Consider the following 19086-nt stretch of genomic DNA (forward strand, 5'->3'; position numbering starts at 1 on the left):
CATGTTCAGCGGAACAAGACTGGTGTCGATCAATACAAAGAAGGATGCAAGACCGTAGATGAAGAACTTCTGATTCGACTACTAATTTACAAACATCAAATTGCATTATATATATATATGGAAATCATACATTAAGTAAATTATTGGCACATCTTTTAGTTGTCCTGTACATAATTCTTCACTCTTGAAATTCAGTTGTTATTCCAATTCCTCTTTGTGTCCCTTACTGTTGTCTTTAATCCAATCATCTCAATCTTCTGGTGACAGGCATTCCACTTCCAACTGCTGCTGCATGCTACTTATGTCTGGCATACTCTAACAGACAAATATGACTAAACTACTAAGTTATTTACTATGCTTCTCATTATTAATAAAAATACATCAAGCATATCTGTATATGACAAATAATTAGAGAACAGATTTCATCTTTTCATTTATTTGTTTAATTTTAACACAAAGAATGTTAAATTGATTATACATTGTATGAATTTACATAAACTACTTAAAACTTAGGCAAAATTAAGTACAATAAGAGATGAGATGATTAAAAATGGAAGTGAGTTCAATTATCGATGAAGTTATCTATGTAAATAATGATTAGAAAAAGATTATCGAAAATCTGACGAGGAATAAGTTGAGAATAATCTAGAACTGTCAAACTAAAAGATTTGTTACATAATAAATGCAAAGAAAAAGACAGTTCGAATTTCCCGATGAGCGAATAAAAATCACACAATCAACGCTAACATTAGTTTCTTAAGGGGGAATAGTTAACAAATAGCTAAGATCAAATAAAAAAATAAATGCATAATTAAATTAGGATGAATGTAAGTAATTCGATATTGTAATGAGTTTGTACGTGAACTTCAATGAAACACTTCGTTTCAGAAATAGTTAAATTATATTTTAATTCCTTCCACTTTTGTATTTTACATATTCTCAACATTCGTCCCTTGATTCTTACATAACTACTAATAATACTGACCTTACATCGAAATACTTTGTAAGTTCTCTCTTCTTATGCATTATGCAATGTAGCAAATGTTTTATTTATCGAGTAATTACTTTCGATGGAGTTTTGTCCTCTGAGCTGGATGGTTTAGTCGTGGAGTTTTCATCGTTCTTCTGAACGACATCATCAGCACAAACTTCAGGCAGAAGTCTACCATCCAGCTCAGAGAACAAAACTCCATCAAAATCATCCACCTGAGCTACAAATCTACTCCACCATCCCAGTAATTACTTTGACCATTACAATCCTATTGATTCCAATTACTCGATATTATTTTATAATCAATGGGTCATTATATAATAAGTACATTACGCAAATAGTCGATGAATATTATTTCATTGTTATATTACTGTAGAGCTGTGATGAAAAAAATTTCCTACTTCTTATTCATTGTTTTTAATAAATATTAAATTGCTAATTTTCACTAAACAATTCTTTCCACTGAAATTCAAAAGTTAGTATTGCGTCTTTCAAAAATAAACCCTCAATGAAGACTAATTGTTTTGAAAAAAATAATTACTAAAACACTAATATATGGATAAAGGACATTCTTTTGAATAACTTTTCTTCAGATTCTATATTGGTATGTTCAGATTAATGACCCAAAAACTGTCCAGGTATAAGGCAAACTACACTATTTACGGTTATGGTATGTGAATTTAGGACTGTGAAATAGAATCAACTCGTTAATGTTTAAATGACTAATATGCAAGGCTAAATTGAATCAGCTTATACGTTAGCTATCATTTGAAATGAATTGATATCGAAACGAGAGTAAAATTTGACTATTTGAGTACTTACTGTTTCTTGTCTAGTTCATTCCATCATGTATTTACGTTATCTTCGAACGAACATTATTATTTTTCTCACCTATAAGCTGATGCATACAAACATTACACACCAGTAAATTCAATATTAGTTTAAGAGGAATTGCGAAGATTTCAGAACTTTCCTAGTTAATATGACGAACTGGTTTTAGCTAGACCACCATTGAAAACTTGGTACTGGTGAGAATCCTTTACTAGTGGAGTTCAGCAATATTAGACGTGAAAAGGTTACCCACTACAGTCTGAGGGTTGAGCAATGTCGTAAACTGAGTAGGGTTAGACAGTACATAATAGAAAACCGGCTCAGTAGTCTAGAAACAAGCATTCGCGTGAGGGACCTAAGGTCTTCGATTTGATTTCTGAATTTGAGGTCGCAAATACGCTCTGTTAAAGAGTGCAATACTAGAACGAAACGGTCTTCCGGTGCTTTCATGTCTTCAATGTTGGTATAGTTAAGGTTAGTTTAAACTTTATTCCTCCAACAATTCTAAATTTCATAAATTGTACTTTAAAATAGTGTTTTTGCCATAAACTTGACTTTTCCCTTTGAAAAATAATTTAGATTCATAACAGTAGAACGTCATGAGAAATGATGAAAGTAATACTCTTCTTTCACATATCTTTATTTGTAATATGACAGTTGTCAGTTAAGCATCATGAAATATGTGCATATTATTGAATTTGATACGTTTTGAGTTCCAGGTATCTGGTAGATATTCAAAAGTACTGCGATGTATGGTTTCCTGATGTGTTTTTTTCAATATATATAACTTGGCATGAAGACGTTAGGATTATTTAATGAAATTAGAGACATTAAAGAAGTAATTAATTTTAGTTAGCTAGTTAGTACTGCAAAAATCAAGGTACGCTTCAAATACATGAAATTACACTTATCGGGTTACATTAAAAAGCAATTTACAGAAGAGTTAGTGAACACAAATATTATTCACAAAATGTAGAATTTCAGAAAATGAATCTATGTAATAGTTTGAAAATATTGTCTTTTTCCTACATAAATACCAGAATTTCTATTACAAAATAATCAACTGAAGAATACAGCATAGTAATAAATATATATATTTGTTATATCCCAATGAGTAAAGAAATGGTATTCCTGACGTTTCGTGATTTAATGCAAGTCACTTCCTCAGAGTAAATAAATAATCAAATTAAAATAGCACAAGTTTAAATAGTATAAAATAGACAGTGATGAATATTTTTGGTACAATCCAAATCATAATAGGTCTGAATATGTCAATGTCAAGTAATGCTTGGTTAAGGTGGACTTGTATGACCTGTCATAGTATTAATTTGTGTGTCATAGTATGGGTATGAAAAAGAATTTTAATGATTGTCTAAATCTAGCCACATAACGAAAACCGACACATCCAAATCAGTATATGGATTTTAACTCTTCACATCTATTCAGTGCGAAGATTCCCCTAGACCTGAATCTTTTCAGAACGATAAGTGGGATCATTACATCAGAAGGAGACAAACCGAAAGAAAAAGAGAATATAATAAACATCCTACGTTTTAATAATTTTCCTAAGAATATTATTCAAAACATATTAAAACAAGAATGTCCTACTGTAAATAACAACCCTTATGAAAGATCTTGGGTCGGTACTGAGGCTTTACCTTATAGCCAAGGTACAACAGAAGAATTACAACGGATATTGAAAACGTACAAAATCAAAGCTTTCTATAAGACAACTAACAACTATAAGAAACGCTTTACTTTACTTACTTACGCCTGTTACTCCCAATGGAGCATAGGCCGCTTTAGTTAGAATAAAAGATACGATACTGTTCACTTCCACATGAAATTGTGTCTACAGGTTAGGTTTTGTCGATTGTGATGCGTTCTATATTGAAGAGTCTTCCTGTGAGATCTCCACTCGTGCCAACGAACATTTGAGTTACACAAAAAGACCTAGTAATCCCGGGGAATCGGAAAATTTACAGTCTAAATCAGCAACAGCAGTACATTCTATCTTCAACGATATTGATATTAAAAATTTCAAAATAACTCAGAAAGGCTTTTCTAACTATAAAGAGGAGGCGAGTAGCGGAAACGTCTCATATAATGCTAAATCCCTCTCCTCTCAAAAGGAAAGAAGGTCCGAATATTCATTCACCATATTTGATCTTATTCATTTTCCATGCAATTTACACACACACACATACATGCACCTAATTTCAACCTCACTACTTGATATTACAAACGGATACATTTTTCATACCCACACTATGACACACAAATTAATACTATGACAGGTCATACAAATCCACCTTAACCAAGCATTACTTGACATTGACATATTCAGACCTATTATGATTTGGATTGTACCAAAAATATTCATCACTGTCTATTTTATACTATTTAAACTTGTGCTATTTTAATTTGATTATTTATTTACTCTGAGGAAGTGACTTGCATTAAATCACGAAACGTCAGGAATACCATTTCTTTACTCATTGGGATATAACAAGAATATATATGTATTATTAATTGTCTACTCAATGATCAATTTATTTGAAATTACCAAGTTCAATCTAGGCATTGATAAGTTATATACAGTATAGTGTATCAAAATAAAAAGTGAATTATGATTTCAATAAAATTATGAATATAATGCGTATGTTGTTTATTAACTTCAAAGACCATTATGTATTTGTTCTATATCAGACAATAACATAAGTATTATTAATAAGTTTAGGAAAGTAAACATAAACAGTTAGAATAAAGCCGCTGATAAGAAAAAGGTTTAGCTTGTCTAATTATATTGATTCATTGAACTACTATAGATAATATTTTGTATGTTTTCTACATAATGTATTTCGGTGAAGTGATTTATTTTCGATGAACTCATTATTGTATAACGGAACTCCGCCTGGAGCCCCTCCAAAGGCTACTGCCGGTCCAAAGTCCGGATAAAAGAGGAGGGTTGGGCATGGGGTTAGCGACCCCATACCGTAGGAAAATAACTCGCTAAAGAAACACTAACCAGAAAAAGTTATTCAAACCTTTTAAACTCTGCCCTGGGAGTCAGAAGGTCTTCATTTAGATGAGTTATGACGCCTCATGATAAAAGCCGAGTTCCTTTGGAAGTCACGAGGCCGATGCCCCTTCTGACAACCAGAGCAACCATTTATTTAGGTACATGGAATACTCGTACAATGTGGGAGACCGGGAGAGTCTTCCAAATTGCTTCAGAAATAAGGAGATACAACCTAGAGGTGCTCGGAGTCAGTGGAACACATTGGACGCAGGTTAGACAACAACGGCTGGCTTCAAGGGAGCTTCTGTTATACTCCGACCATGATGAAGAAAATGCCTCCTACACACAAGGAGTTGCATTGATGCTGTCCAAACAAGTACATAAAGCACTTATAGGATGGGAATCTCAAAGCAAAGAAAGAGGGCATTACAATGAACGTCATCCAATGCTATGCTCCTATCAACGACTACAGTGAAGACGTTAAAGATCAATTCTACAATAGGCTACAGTCAATCGTCGAGGAGTGCCCAACAAAGGACTTGACCATTCTGATGGGAGATTTAAATGCCAAGGTTGGAATGGACAACACCGGATATGAATACATCATGGGACGACACGGACTGGGAGAGAGGAACGAAAATGGTGAGAGATTTGCAAACCTATGTGCCTTCAATAAACTGGTCATAGGTGGCACCATATTCCCACATAAACTCATCCACAAAATCACATGGACCTCACTGGATCACACCACTCAAAACCAAATCGACCATATCTGCATCAACAAAAAATTAAGGAGGACGATGGAAGAGGTGAGAACCAATGAAGGAATCGATGTGGCATCAGATCATCACTTGCTAGTCGCCAAGAGGAAATTGAAACTCAAGAAGTAATGGACAACCGGGCGGACAATATCACAAAAGTTCAATACGGCTTTTCTTCGGGATACTGACAAGCTCAAACCGAATCGCAACTCTACGGATCATTGTGGAACAATCAATCGAATGGAATTCATCACTCTACATCAACTTCATTGACTATGAGAAAGCATTTGATGGCGTGGACAGAACAACACTATGGAAACTTCTTCGATACTACGGCGTGTCTCAGAAGATAGTCACCATCATACAGAATTCCTATGATGGATTACACTGCAAAATTGTGCATGGAGGACAGTTGACAAAGTCGTTCGAGGTGAAGACCGGTGTTAGGCAAGGTTGCTTACTCTCACCCTTTCTCTTTCTCCTGGTGATCGACTGGATCATGGAGACGTCAACATCTGAAAGAAAACACGGGATACAATGGACATCTAGGATGCAGTTGGACGATCCACATTTCGCAGATGATCTGGCCCTTCTATCCCAAACGCAACAACAAATGAAGGAGAAAACGACCAGTTTGGTAGCAGCCTCAGCAGTAGTAAGTCTTAATATACACAAAGGGAAAAGCAAGATTCTCCGATACAACACAGCATGCACCAATCCAGTCACAATTGACAGAGAAGATTTGGAAGATGTAAAAACCTTTACATATCTGGCCAGCATCATTGATGAACATGGTGGATCTGATGTAGATATGAAAGCGCGGATCGGTAAAGCAAGAGCAGCATATTTACAACTGAAGAACATCTGGAACTCAAAACAACTGTCAACCAACATCAAGGTCAGGATTTTCAATACAAATGTCAAGACAGTTCTACTGTATTGGGCGGAGACCTGGAGAACTACGAAAGCCATCATCCAGAAGATACAGGTGTTTATTAACAGTTATCTACGCAAAATACTTCGGATCCGTCGGCCGGACACTATTAGCAACAACCAACTGTGGGATAGAACAAACCGAATTCCAGTGGAGGAAGAAGTATGGAAGAATCGCTGGAAGTGGATAGGATACACATTGGGGAAAGCACCAAACTGCGTCACAAGACAAGCCCTCACATGGGATCCTCAAGGCCAAAGGAAAAGAGGAAGACCAAAGAACACATTACGCCGGAAAGTGGAGATAGACATGAGAAAAATGAACAATAATTGGATGGAACTAGAAAAGAAGGCCAAGGACAGAGTGGGTTGGAGAATTCTGGTCGGCGGCCTATGCTCCATTGGGAGTAACAGGCGTAAGTAAGCAATTGTATAACGGAATGATTCGTAAAATCTATTTTCAGGTAAGTATATTTTTACGTACATTTGTGTGTCAAGTAAAATAAAAATGAAAACTACATATAAACCAATTACACAGTGAATGAACAGGAAAACGGTTGGAGGTGCTGAATTTATCATATTTATTAAATGTTGAAAATATTTCATATGGATGAAATGTTGTATAGCTGTGGAACCCAGTTTGATCCTGTTTCCAACTCGTCAGCTAGATGTACCTGTAACAAGGAGATAATTTAAACTATTTCAAATTGAACTGAAAAGATTCCAAATAACTTATGTCATATTTTGGCGTGCTCTTTATCGAATATTATTAATGTGGCCTTTTCAATTACAATCCATCTACAAGTTAATCACTAATCAATGGCTACTATTCCAATGAGAGATTTTTGAAAATTCACTTAATTGTCCTCACTAACTAACATCCCAAATAGGTCAAGACGTACATATCTCAGCAGGGGAGTATTAGAAACATGTCATAGAAGAATGTATTTTAGAAATTGTGAATAGCTTAAATCTCATAAGGATTGATATTTCTTACTGGCAAGAAAACATTCAGTGATCTAGTAGGTAAAATACTTTCGAAAGAGTCAATCATTAAATATACTCACACAGACTACAATTAAAAGTCTTCTTAAATGGAACTGATTGTAAAATATCTTGGATAATTGTAAGATAACTGCGCTGTCATATCCCGTTGACTTCACACTACTCATTTACATCAACATCAGTAGTATTCTGAAGCAAGAGAAAAAGAAGTTGAATTCCTACGATAGTTTATGGATCTGTTATAAACTAAACGTCAATGCAGATTAAAGAAGAAACTATGTATATATTGAAATATCACTACACAATGAGTCATTTATTAAGTATGTTTTAATGTTTCTATCTAATCAATACTATATATATATATATATATATATATATATATGTATAACTTGAAATTATAAAATAGATGATGACGATTGTGATAATTGTCTGAAAAAGTGCACCCTAAATTTTTCAATATAACACATGAATTCATATAGGGGTATAATGAAATAAATAAATCAATATATATTTGAAAAAATTTTCTAAGAAATAATAATAATAGTAGTAGTTAGAAGTAATGATAATTATTATAAGCAAAAATGGATAGTGGCTAACAATGGAATTCAGGACGCACGTTTTGTCTTATTTAGCACTCGTTATTTGGATGTACATGTATCTCAGAGTTGATGTTCACTCCGGGATTCGAACCCAGTAGCGTTCGCTTCAAATGCCACCGCGTTATCCCAGAGTGAACATCAACTCTGAGATTCAATTACATTCAGCTGACGAGTCCCAAATAAGACGAAATGCGCTCCCTCCATTCCCCTGTTAGCCACTATCCATCTTTGCTTAGAATGTTTGTGAATTAAGGCTATATTGACGCACAGTATACACATATTTCAGTATCAGACTGATCAATTGCAGTGCTAAACACCAATGGGAAGAGTCAAGTAGACAATACCAATTGAATAATAATAATCATTACTATTATTGTTTTCTCACTTAAATTCAAATAGCTAAATAATACGACAGAGAATGTAGACTACTGAATTACTTATTATACAAGTGTTACTTGTACAATGAATAGTTTAACATTATTTGACATAACTGTTTAACTGAATCAATTCAAAATAAGTATTACTAATTGTTTGATAATGAATCGGAAAATGGTGTTTTTGTTTTTCTCTTTTCTTATGTTTAAAATGTTTTGACGAAAAAGAAATAATTTTTAAAATAATTGATTCTAAAGGATGTTTTCGAACTAAATAAAAAATGAACGGAAAAAATGATTCGTTTTAAATGAAATTTCATCTTAGTTGTACAGTACAATTTAGTTTCCACAATTTTATGTATTGAAGATAGGAGACAAGAAACCGTGAACCTATGTTTCGTGTCAGCTATCGGCCATAGGCAAAAACCACGATGTTATTTAGGACTAGTCAGATCTATCTTTATCGCTAGTGTTGATGTCCACACCAGGACTCGAATCTATTGCCTTTCGCTTCAAACGCCCAACGCGTTATTCACTGAGCCATTGGTTCCGGATAGACACTAAAACTTGTTCATTGGGTATGACGTTTGTAACAAAATGGCTATATCGAGTCAGTCCATACAAGAAACAAAGATGACAACTAAGAATGATCAAAATCCTGCCAATAAAATCGATAGTAGAATAATTTGGGCCATCTGAACTTGGCAGCTTGATTGGCTGACGTATTAAGCTTTTAAGGAGAGAGATGCTAGATTCAAGTCTCCATGAGAACAGCAACACTGGAAGGAAAGGTAAACCCACCTGACAAATCGCAGAATGTGTAGGGTACGTGTGCAAATTCAATTACTACACACGATCCATGTATTCTGTGGAAAGAAAGAAATATCGAGCTAGGGGAAGTAACTCTTGGTTTTATCGCTTAGGTAAAAAAATAAGTACATCATACATGAATGGCGATTGTGTACAGAAGAAATATGTGTTGTGAGGCTCAATTTTTTTTAGATTCTTGAGCTTTGTGAATATGACTAGAAAAAAGATGGAATATCTTCAATACTAACAGTTGAGTCTGTTTTTCGATAAACTGAAGTGGTTTTTTTACTTCAGATTTAGCTTCAGGTTACTGCTTAGTGGCTACTGGATCATTCATCCTATGAATGCACCAATAAGTACAAATCATTCAACCATTATTCAATCCAAAAATCAGGTTGATTGAAAAATATATCTGAAAATTTGTATTCTGTTAAATGAAAATAATAATTTCCAGCCATAAGTTGGTTGCGGTTCTTTCAATAAGATATCGAGTACTGGATGAAGTAATTGTTTCAATTCATACTAACATATTTGGATGAAGCTGTTGGAGTCAACTGTTAACACATCCGATTGGAATTTAATTAATATTTTGCAAAAGACATAAAGTTACGTTTACGTATTAACCAGGTGATTATGTCACGGGATACATTGAGTAAAATTAAAGTCTGATTATATTATGAAAGATTCATCCTTTGAGATGGTGGAGAAGATTTTTAGCTCAGGTGGATGATTTTGATGAATTTTTGTTCTCTGAGCTGGATGGTAGACTTCTGCCCAAAGTTTGTATTGATGATGTCGTTCAGAAGAACGATGGAAGTTCCACGAACAAGCCATCCAGTTCAGAGAACAAAAGTTCATCAAGATCCATCATTTTTAATTGACAGTTGAATATTGCACGTTGTTTACCGTTTCAAAAAATCAACTAAGAATTTGTCGAAGGTTACTGACTTTAAGAAAGTTCACTATCTCATTAGTTAAATTAATTACATTTCAAATTAAGAGATAACTATACTGAGTTAATTTACAGAACTATTTTCAATTTCGGATCCTTTTTGTTTTTACTAAATGAATGGTGCATGATAATGAAGAGAACAGAGATATTATTGTTAAATATTATATATAAATATACAGTTAATCTATTCATGAAACGTTATACGGCAGTCAACGATATCAGTGTAAAGAGGTGCATGTGTGTGAATTGTTGAAGCTTACAGTCTATATCACTGACTGATCACACTTAAGTTATCATTGAATATCAGGAAATAGTAAATGGATCGTTTCGTTCTAGTCCAATACACCATAATAATGTACATGGACGACACCATTGAGGATCGAACCCAGGACACCTCTAAGTCTTCAGGCAAGCTCTTGACCTTCAAACCACCGAGTAAGTATCCAATAGTTTACATGTTTACTTCAATCAATGCACAATATTGCTCAACCATCATCCATTATTACTGGTAGATAACTGCTTAACACTCGAAATGGTTGAAATTCAGTGGTTAACTTATCTTTCACTTAAATAATATAAACTATATCATTACATCTAGATATATTTAGTTCTCTGATATCTGAGAGAGAGAGAGAGAGAAAAAAGGAGGAAACATAGTCGCTGTCAATGATTAGAAATTTTTCATGAATAACAGATAGAATTAAACCATTCGATACTGATTTAGACAGTTTTCTTAAAAAATAAAAAAAGTACTCAACTAAGAATACATGTGATACATATGTATTGCCGAATGCATTGTATTAGATCAGAACATAATTTATAGACTGTAAACAATTACAAATTTATCAGATAATTAATAAATTCAGTATTTAAGATAAGGGAAATAACAGTATATAGATGCTTATTTTCATTTTATTTTTCAAAATATGAATATATATATATATATAAACTATATGAAATAACGTTTAAAATAATTAATTAATTAATTAGTTAATTATTCAATCAATTAATGATGAACTGAATGTAGGTTTTAAAATTAATCAAATGAATTATACATAAATTAATTACATGTATAGATCACAGTAACTATTTCTACAGTCGTTTTGATTAAGATTAATGATATAATAATAGAAAATGGTCAATTGAAATAAGAAATCGGGATGCATACTCTGCTAGAAAGAAAATGAAGATGTTAAATAGAGATTCACTTAACATTAATAATAAATCTAAACGCTCATTGATATTAAACAAAGATGGATAGTGGCTAGCAGTGGAATTCAGGAAGCGCGTTTCGTTCTATTTGAGACTCTTCAGTTGGATGTACCTGCATCCCACAGTTGATGTTCACTCCGGTTTTGAATAAACTAAATCGAATAACAATTTAAATCCATTGATAACTTACTCTAAGAATATAATATACAGTATCATAAAATTAACCATTATAACTGAATAAATATAACTGATTAATATATATATATGATTACATCATCAAAATATAATTGAATATTCACAGGAAATCGAATAAGCTCAATTCTAAATAATACCCACATGACAATCAATTAAAATTTCACTCATTATGTTTATTTATTCAGTGGTAATATAGATAACCAAGTATACATTTAATCGCAAACTATTTATTTACTTTAACCAAGATTTCAATTATTTTCTTATTATAAGCATTGTCATAGTTGTCCGCACATGTATCAACTGACATGAATAAAGATATGATGTGATATATATTTAAAATTATATATAAACTTGACCTCTGGACCTCTGAGACGACATACAACGGTGTTAATGTCTAACTTCAGTTGATCCACGGCATTACACGGTCACCTTCTGTTGTCTTCAGTAGGTAACTGCATCGCACTCGATACGGTTTATCTCCACTAGTCATGGACACGCAATGTCACGAGTTGATTAAAGTTGGACGCTAATACTACTGGATACCGGCTCAGTGACTAGAGGATAAGCGAAAGATTGAAGGTGCTGAGTTCGATTCTTGAGTGCAGATTGTGGATGAGCACTGCTGAGGAGTCTGATAGTAGGAAGTAACAGCCCTCTAGTCCTTCCAAGTATTCAATGGTGGTCTACTTCAAATCGGTACATGACTTTGTTATTACTGATATTTCTTTGTATTAACAAAAATGAACATAACGTTTTTTTTTACGAAAAGTCAGTATCACGTTCATGGTGTAGACAACATAGACTCGTTAGTCAGCAAACAATTCATGAATTACAGTAAATAATTTTTGAACAAATATCCTATTAATTAACGCGATTCAATAATTCTTGGCAAAAAATCTAAAACTGAAAGACAATCCCAAGCACGCTTCTAATCCGCACTTCAAATAATTCCAGTTTGAAAAGAGCCTAACCAGTACATACGATATTACTATTACTACTTCGTTAGCCTACGTATATATTATATATATATATATGACAGCAAAACAAGTGGTCACATGGTAAAATAAGGCTTACTACTTACAGGACAAATTAATCAATCCATCCTTTGTCTTAGAAAAAAAAACAATGAATTCAGATGTCTATTTGTTCTTGGGCTAAGTTGCACAAATTTGTTTGCTCCAACTGACCTTGAGGCAGGATCGACTGTTTTCGGGTTCTTTCATATCTTGTCTAATATGTAGACCCTAAAGATTAAGAATGATAATTATGAAAAATTGTTAGTGAATGATAATAACTTATTGTGGTTTAAAAAGTACAAAATAACAATGGCAACAGAAACAAGACCAAAACACACTGGAGGAGGGGGTTAGAGCCACGGAAAAGTGAGATTTTGCTTGATTTACAAGTACTATGTACATATGAAGTGTAAAACAAAAGTAGATAGATATGAAAAACAGGCTTATGGATATACTTTGATACTGATTGAAGGAAATATTCAATCCTTACATTAAGGCCATTGTTAACTTTATCATGATTGCCAATACGTTGTGTTTTATTTGTATAATTAGGATGTGCTTGACGTGTTTAGCATTCGACTATCACCATTAAACCTTAAAATTAATTTTGTTTTGCTAATATATCCAAAAACATTTGTAAAAGAGCAGATTCTGCGATAGCTTACATGTAATATCAATGTTTACTTGTTTAGTTGACCGAGAATATTAAATCGATCATGATGTCGTTTATCGTCAAAAATTAATTTTGCTTAGTATGCTTGTATGCAATAGTCATTCACTAAATGAACGAAAAAAAGCACAAGAATGAGGAATATATTACGCACATTGAAATCGAAATACGAACGCGCAACCTCCCAAAGTCAGTCAATCATATGAAAGTATAAAAAATCAACACTCTGATTAACCTCGATATGCCTGTTCTTACTTGACTAGTGATAAATAGAAATAGTAATCTTTTTGCTAATGTGTTAATTACTGAAACTTATTCATTTGCTGCGCCTCTCGCTACTGTTCAGTACATGCGTTTTACTCTTACTTTCTGACAGACTACATTTTTCATTCTATTCCTCAAGTAATTTTAGGAACGGATCATCATTTGCTTTGATTATAGCTTCTTTCAGATTTCAATTTGATAGTACCACAGAACCCACTTGGATAAAAATAAATTAATAATTTATACTCACTGTAACGATTAGATTACACTGGATTTGATCCTTGATGGATATATATGTATATGCGATTGGAGGGTCTGAAAGCGAAGTTAAACGGCTGTCATAGTTTTCTATTTCTTTTCATGTTCCTATAATACTCAATAAACATTATTACGAATATTTTACACTAGCTTTTTTGATAAACCTACACTGTATTGATGAATCAATTAGATCAAGTTAGTAAGTTTTACAATTGATTGATCACTGGATGGCGATCAATGTCATGCGTGTCTGGTCCTTATTAGTGCAGACCGAATTCTACCGATCATGTTGCAATGTGGCCACCAATCTAGGTGACTCGACACTGTGAGCACTATATATTGAGATTAGATGGTGGTTGGAGGTAGTCGACAGGAAACCCTGGACCCGGGTTTCGTGCTATTTGGCACTCATCAGCAAGGCGTACTTGTAATCTTGAGGGAACTGGTGCTCCTTGGCGGATTCGATCTCGTGTCAACCAGCTTCACAGTCAGAGACGTTACCACTGAGCTATCCGAGCCACGACCGACCTCCTGTAGGACTGAGATGTAATCACAATTGATTGATCACTGGGTGGCGATCAATGTCATGCGTGTCTAGTCCTTATTAGTGCAGACCGAGTTCTATCGATCAACACGTCTCTGACTGTGAAGCTGGGTGACACGAGTTCGAATCCGCCAGGGAACACCAGTTCCCTCAAGATTACAGGTACACCTTGCTGACGAGTGCCAAATAGCACGAAACCCGGGTCCAGGGTTTCCTGTCGACTACCTCCAACCATCATCTAATCTTAGTAAGTTTTACATTTATGCGGCAAATTCAAAACGCTATGACAGCTTGTACCTAATGAGAAATGTATCAGAAGGTAAAACTTTTAGTGTTTAAATGGCTTAAAATTGTTTTTAAAAATTGTCCACTGTGCATTTACACGATGAAGATCACATAGTGTGAAAGCTAACCAGTAACCGTACAAAAGATTACTCATAGATAATATGATTTGAGAAAAAAGAATGAATTCACGGAAAATATGTGCAAGATATAATTTTGAAACCTGGGATATAAAATAAAGACAAAGAGTAGAATGCACTTACACTATTATGACTGATTTAGAGCTATATAACCCAACATCTCCAACCATTGGTTGCAATATTAGTGAGGACATCAACTAATAAATATTCACTTACTAATGTGGCTCTGACCAACAGTTAACAACAAAATGAAATGAACAATTTTTCTCAACAGATCACTTTCATGAGATTCATTATCAGTACGAAGAATTCATTTGTAACGTTTTTAAATGTAGTACTTGATAACAATAGTTTCACTTGTTCTACAAATATCGGTTACCCTTAGATGATAAAGGGAATCCTAATTGTGACAAAACCACATGTAGTAAGAAACCGAGCTATCTAAATTAATGATTTTCCAACAGGTTTAAGAAATTTATCAGACACACACATAGACAGACAAAATAGCCTTTTTAAAAGATGTAAATGCCCGACAAATAATAAATAGTGTTTGTCGATCATCCATCTAATGCGTCTTTTCCTAAGTATATGTAATTTTGAAATGAAAACTACGTTTTTGTTAGTCTATATACATACTTCTGTAAATTTGATATGTAGCTATTAGTAAAATTGTGAATACACTTCCCAACTTCTTTAGGACTCGTCGGTTTGATGTATTTTCATACGAGTGTTGATGTTAACATTTGAAAACTAACTCAGTGTCCTAACACTATCTAAGCAATCTACTCAGAATGCACTAAGGCAACAGAGACTGATAACTACTGTCATGAATATAACAAATAGAAGATTATAAGCCTTATGAATGTCTCAATATATATTATTGTATAAAATCTTCTTTCTAAACTATTCTGTAGTGAAAAAATGACATTGTCATCTTGTTAGAATGAAAGAGGAATGAAAGACAATAAATTAAAAGATAACATTCTCCTCTATATCTTATCATTCTTCTTTCCTTTGTTTAATTACACTCAATTCATTTTTTACATATCATACGCGAGATATAAACAATAAATATCAATATATTTCTGAAATATGAAAAAACTACTTTCTTTGTTCCCTTCTTTTTGTTATTTTAAGTTTGTATTTATTTACATTTCAGTTGGAAAATTAAACAGAATTTTTTCCGAGAGAAATAAACATACTTGTTTTGTATTAATGTAGGGGGATTCGAGACGATTGAACAATCTTCATAGTTTAGATCACCAATTGATCTTAGTTAAACCATCAATGAAGACTCGAAAGCTTTTAACAACTGGGTTTACTCAAAAGAGTACACCTACGACCTTACGTGAGATCAGACCCAGGACTTTTGGTTTTCCCACACAGTCATTCAACCTCTAGATTAATGAGGCCGCATCATATAGTGTACATGTCTAACTTCAACCAACTCCCGATATTGCGCGATCATCCCCTATTGCTTGGGATAGGTGATTATCTCACACCCAATACGGTTAGACTCCATTAGCCACGGATTATCCCTAGACCTCGAGGAGTTTCATCTTGAAGATAATCCCTAGTGTCTAAATGACTACCATTAGTACTGCTTTTACCAAGTATAAAAAGTTGTAATGGACCAAAAAATAGCTGATACAAATTTTTTTAAAAATTTTATTGAAAAAACATATAGTGTGAAGCAGTCAGAAACAAGTTCACAACTGGTCACTTGCTAGTAATGAATGCTTTTTCGTATGTACTAATATCAAAGTTTAAGTCTGAATAATATAGAATAGTGTGAGGTACTGGTCTATACAATTTATCGTTAGAATTGGCATTTTGAGGACGGGGAACAGGCAAGAATATTGTACATGGGTTATCGACTACTTGCCATTCACGGTAACACTCTGTTAGCGGATTCGGAGTTTACTGAGGGTTTGGTTGTATAATTAAATAACAACTAACACTATGAATAATGACAGTTAACTTATTTGTTTCGAAAGATAGGTGAATTCCACGTTCAATTTGAATTTCATAATACATTAACAAAATTTTGTATGTTCAATGGAGAATATTTGTAATTTATTTTCCTCATATGTATTGGGGATGTTTAACTGACTTGTTTAGAATTAAATTAATTGACAAACGTTTTATCGAGAAGACAAGGATTATTGTCATCATAATGTGAAGTGGTGCCCGGCTTATAATTAATCTTAATCCTGATTAAAATACAAGCAAACAAATAAACGGAGAAATCATAAAGACCACGTTAAATAGCCCGATTGTATAAAATGCAAGATACTTATTTATCCTAATTCCAGTTCTATGAATAAATATTTATCCTAAAGCCTAAATCTCACTCTTAACCCAATACTTAGGTACATAATCGTACTTTTGTCGTCTAAACTAATCATATACATTCGATAAATAACATTCCACTTTAATTCATGTGCTCATTAGTGACTAGCTTCAAGGAGTTCTCGGAGTTCTGGTGAGAAGCCGAGATCAGTAAAGTTCAACCGTGTCAGGTGTGAGGCAGTTACTATTCAAAGAGAATGGAAGATGTTCGCGCGACACATGGGCCAGTTGAAGTTAGACATTGATACAGTTGGATGCTCAGTGGTCTAACGGTTAACCGTTCACGCGTGAGATCGTAGGTGCCGGGTTCGAATCCCGCGTGCAGGATCGTGAATGAGCACTGATGAGGGGTCCCACACTAGGATGAACCACACGTCCAATAACTCTAGGTTTTAAGTGGTGGTCTAAAATTGATCGGCTCATTATTTTAATGAGAATGTAAAATAGTTTATATTAATATATTTAGTGGCCCTTTGACTTCATCTGATTACAATTTGAAAGAACGATCAAACACCCCATGAATACAAATCTTCCGCTTAAATCCTATGCTTATTCCATTTGTGAGACGGCAGTTATAAGAAGCCGAATATGGGTTGAGTTGGATGAATTTACTTCAAACACTCTTATTCAGAGAAATTAAGAGTAAGAAGCGGGAAAGCGGAGTGAAGTGGAGAAGGCAAGTGTGCCAAACCCATTTTGATAAGTCGTGACTCAATATTCACATCCATACAGAAATAAGAAATATGATGAATGGGGTAAGTGATATACACACGCGCTCATTCAAAAACAGATAAAGGTTATAAACGAATAATTTACAAGGTCATAATGCGACTCAATAAGAATAAACAGTCCTGTCTAGAAGCTAGATTAACACAGGTGGGCTTGACCTAGTAATATACACTACAGGTATTCGTTAGTACTTGAAAGAATAATTTGACAGAAATTGGGCTCCAAGCTTGTACAAGACGTAATCTGTAAAGATCGGCAAGACTATAATTTTAGGACGATCAGACCAGAAGCAAATGAGCAACTACAAGGTCACGGCGCTTATTTCAACATCCAATTTTCACGTAAAATCTGCTTGCAGCGAAATTCAAGGAGGACGCTATAACAAGGAGCGGCTACATCAGATGGTGCAGGATTTTATTTGTCCTACAGATATACTACTAGAACTGCGAACGCGATACTGGAGATCCCAGGGTTTATGTGAAAACTATAGTCAGAACAAGGACAACGTGACTTTAAACTTTGTCTCTAGACGTAAGAACAACTAGATTAGTACAATAATTAAAGGAAGTATAGTCAATAAGTGGGACGCACAAGCATACAGACCAGTATTGCGTGTCTTATAGAAATGAATAAAAATTGAGTCGCACTAATATAATACGATAATAATGTCCTTCAATTGGCAGGTCACATGAAATAGGGATAGTCTACAGACACATCAGACCAGACTGACGTGGTGGGAGCCTAAACAACGATTTGAATGGTTGGTTATGAACATAACTAACGGATGGAATTACTGAGTTCTTTTATTTGTGATTGAAGTATTCAAATGACTGCTGGACATTGTGTAGACAACTGTGACGATGTTTTATTTCAATGTAATATAATTCAGTTGGTGGTGGAAGTCTTTTAGAACGGAGACTGTTTTCAACCGATCGCGATTAAGATTATGACAAGTTATGATAATTGTTGTAAACTGGATAATAAAAGCACAAGTAATAATGGCTGCAACCTTTGCAGATGTTACTGAAGCTTCGGCAGTTCAGTGGTATGAGTACTATCGAGCTATATGTACAATCAAACTAAGAAGCTTGAATCAGTCTTTTGGAGGAATCGGGAGAATCGTAGAAATAAACGAAACAGTCAATA

Source organism: Schistosoma haematobium, chromosome ZW (genome assembly GCF_000699445.3).
Source record: "Schistosoma haematobium chromosome ZW, whole genome shotgun sequence".
NCBI lineage: Eukaryota > Metazoa > Platyhelminthes > Trematoda > Strigeidida > Schistosomatidae > Schistosoma > Schistosoma haematobium.